The sequence below is a fragment of the Tamandua tetradactyla genome, chromosome 18 (genome assembly GCF_023851605.1).
Source record: "Tamandua tetradactyla isolate mTamTet1 chromosome 18, mTamTet1.pri, whole genome shotgun sequence".
In the NCBI taxonomy this organism is placed as follows: Eukaryota; Metazoa; Chordata; class Mammalia; order Pilosa; family Myrmecophagidae; genus Tamandua; species Tamandua tetradactyla.
In genome coordinates this window covers 47,916,066-47,919,964 of record NC_135344.1, presented here as the reverse complement: position 1 = coordinate 47,919,964, position 3,899 = coordinate 47,916,066, and the positions used below count along the sequence as shown (strand labels likewise).

The 3,899-nt window shown below is 40.3% G+C and overlaps 1 pseudogene; it reads right to left on the bottom strand.

The window, feature by feature from the left end:
- Positions 1-313: 313 nt before the first annotated feature.
- Positions 314-1,147, bottom strand: LOC143662422 (zinc finger protein 396-like; annotated as a pseudogene).
- Between the last annotated feature and the right edge of the window lie 2,752 nt (positions 1,148-3,899).

Here is a 3,899-nt window from a genome sequence, read left to right as displayed (position 1 = left end):
GAATGTTCGTATTGTATGTTGATTGGTTTTATTAATAAAGATTTTTTTTTAAGTTTATGAAGAAAAAAAGAACAAAAAAAAATGCTGAGAATGTTCATTTGGTGAAACAACAGCAGAATTTCCTGCATTGAGAAGATGGAAGAGGAGGCTTGAGAACTTTTATTCAAAAAACAGCCAAGATGATGAATACACAACTATGTAATGATATTGTGAACTGATTGTACACCATGTATGGAACATATGTGTGTGAAAATTTCTCAATAAAAATGTAAAGAAAAGAAAACAGCCAAGATGTGTGTGGTGGGCAGAGAAGTCACCTTTGCCCTCCACTGTGAAGTGAATCCTGACCCTTACTCTTTTGACTTGGGTGGAGCTTCCATGATGCCCACTGGAGTTGCTTCCTGATGGGCTTGAGCCAGCTACTTGGTGACCTGAGATATTCTCCAAGGTGACAGCATCTCTGCAAGCCCACCCTCTCTTTGTTCAGGAAATAAGACCTGGCAACAATTAGGTGTTACTGGGCCCAAGGAACTCATGTTAGGGCTTGAGGATAAAACAGAGAAGAAACTATGTAGAAGATAGGGAATAAGTAGAGCAATATTCTATTTTTGGGGGACACCTGTGAATGCAATCACCCTATACCACCAGGAATGCTGAATGGTAACACAATTTGATAGCCCTATCCCCAATGATGTGCTGGTGCCCCTGAGTCAGCCTGGCCATTCATCCCTTCTTACCTGCTTGGCCGGTCCATCAAGCTCTCTCTCCACATCCTCCAGCACATTCACAGCTTCTTCTCCATTCTCTGGTCAGTGCTCTCACACCCAGACCTGTAGCTCCTCAGGCAGGATGGCCAGGAACTGCTCCAGCACTAACAGCTCCAGGATCTCCTCTTTGGGGCGCACCTCTGGCCTTAGCCAAAGCTGACAAAGTTCCCGGAACGAGCTCAGGGCCTCCTGGGGCCCAGGTGAATCCTGGTAGCCAAATTGCCTGAACCTCTGGCGGGGCTGTAGCAGCTGCTCAAGTGGAGGTTGGAGTCCTGATCACAAGCCTGGTCTTCCTCTTCCATTATCACTATCAGAATTCTGTCTGGCTCTTCTGAAATTTGTAGAAAGAGTGTTGATGTCTTTCTCAGTCCTGCAGACATTTTGATTTGTTCGTGCCCAGGACAGTTAGCTTTAATCTACGAGGAGGTAAAGCTTGCCTTATGGACACTCTTCAAATATGATTAAAGAAATAAGTGGAAACAAAGATAAATACAAATACTTCTAAGAACAACAATAAAACTAAAAATAGAAACATAGGAATGTATAGAAAGTACTGCCCTTAATCTTAACATATACCATGATTTAAAGGAATACTTCTTTAAGAGAGTCAAAGAACTAAAATGGATTAATTCATATGTATAAGTAATTCCCAATTTATTTTGAAAACCATGCCCAGAAGGCTGACTAAAAATTGCAAGAAGAGCTCGGCTCAAATTGCATAAAAGCTTCCAGAGTAGAAATAAGAGAAGCTTTTCGATAAGTTATGATTCTGGAGCAGGTTCAAAGTAGCCAATTAATTTTATCTAGTCTGCTGCAAAGAAATCTAAAAAAAACAAAAAACAGTCTCATGATAGAAGCATTTTGGAGTGGATTTTTTTTCAACCTTTACTAATAGTATAAAATAACAATATTATTTCAATATTAAAGGAACCATTCAAAAAGAAAAAGCCAATGGGCAGTGCGACGATGGCTCAGCAGGCAGAATTCTTACCTGCCATGCCAGAGACCCAGGTTTGATTCCCCATGGAAAAAAAAAAAAGAAAACGCCATTGTATACTCCTCCATCTTTTTGTATTTTCATACCATTTCTACTCCCAGTCCATAACATCTATTTTACTTATCTCTTTATTTGAATTTTTCTATTATAAATATAATGTATACATATTCATGAATTTTTCTCCTTTCAAATAATTTTTCATGGGGTCAGAGGAAAATGGCAAATTCTGTCCATATGTTAGCAAATAAATTGCCAAAAAGACTATCAATTCCCAATGCCACCAGCAATAGGATGATGTATGAAGGTAACAATTTTCCCAATAATTATTAGCTTGGAAGGTGAGAAGATATTCTTCTTAGTACCAATGAAGCCTATGTATCACCAAAAACTAATCAAATATTTAATATTATGCTGTGGGTATGTGATAATGTTATGTTCAAGTTCAGCAAATAAGGCTAATTTTTAAATCATGTGCTCAACCTTATTTTTATTTTTCTTCTTCAAAAATTTGCACTCTCCCCGACGGCCCTTCCCCACCCCCACCCCCCTCAGTGCTGTCCTAGGCCCTAAAGACAGAATGGTGATCTGGACAAAATCTGTGGCTTCATAAAGCTAGCAGGCGGGGCAGAGATGCAACTTTATACAGGGATGTGCTATGATGCAAATGAAATGTGCCAAGCATTGTTCTCAGCATCTTAGTAAATATAAACTCATTTAATCCTCACAAAGGCGCTATGAGGTTATTGTTACCCCCATTTTGTGGATGAGGATCCTGACACAGCAAGGTCAGATAAGGTGACCAGGGGCAAGGTGGCGGGGCTGGTCTGAATCCACGCCGTCTATACTTATCTATGGTGCTGCTCCGTCAAAAGGTCAGACCTGAGAGACCTCTGGGCGTTGATCCTGGCATGGAGTCCCAGCACAGAAAAGGAAGTGGCCAGAAGAGCCTGGGCCCGGGACACAGTCTAGGGAGCGACTAGAGAGGCAGGAAGGGTCGAGGCTTGTGGATTTGGAGCCGCCAGAGAGCTTTACAGTTAAGGGACCCTAAAACCTTTTGGAAGTCACAAGAGAGAAAGTGGCCACCAGAACAAACTCTGCCTCTTTGGCACCAACAATGCCCAGGCCCATCAGAGGAATTACTATCTACAGCAGCTATAGCCTTATGAAATGTATTTCTTAAATAATAAGACTTGGAGGTTGAAATGATTCCTTGATCCATGGGCTTCAAAATGGATGTTTGTTAGGATGCATGAAAACAACATTTATCTCATCGTACGTCTTCATCAGAGCTCTTGGGTGACCATGTGCTTTGTCAACGAGCAGAAATATTTTTCTTCCACATGGGCAGGCACCGGAATCGAACCCAAATCTCCCATGTGGCAGGCAAGAACTCTGCCACTGCACCACCGGCGTACTGCCCACAGTAATATCTTGAAAGGGATCTTTGTTTCTGGGATGTAAGTCTCAACAGTGGGCTTAAAATGTTCAGTAAATCACATTCTTAACAGATGTGATGTCTTCAGGTTTTGTTGTTCCATTTACAGAGCATAAACAGAGTAGATTTAGCATAATTTTAAAGGGTGCTGGGATTTTCAGAATGATATTAGCTTCAATTTAAAGTCACCAATTGCATTAATTCCTATTAAGAGTCAACCTGTCCTTTTAAGCTTTGAAGCCAGGCATTGACTTCTCTCTAGCTATGGAAGTCTTACATGGCATCTTCTTCCAATAGAAGGCTGTTTCATCTACATTGGAAATTGGTTGTTTAATGTAGCTACCTTCACCAATTCTCTTAGATCTTCTGGATAACTCACAGCAGCTACTACATCAGCACTTTCTGCTTCACCTTGTACTTTTATGATATGGATTTAGCTTTTATCTTTAAACCTCATGAACCAATCTCTGCTAGCTTCAAACTTTTCTTCTTCAGCTTCCTTACCTCTGAGATATATGACCTATGGATTAGGTTTTGGCTTAAAAAAATGCTGTGGCTGGTTTAATCTTCCATCTTGACCTTTAAAGTGTCTCCACACCAGCAGTAAGGCTGTTTTTCTTTCTTATCATTTGTGTGTTCATTAGAGCAGCACTTTTTTTTTTAAACTTTTTTATTAATTAAAAAAAATTAACAAACAAAA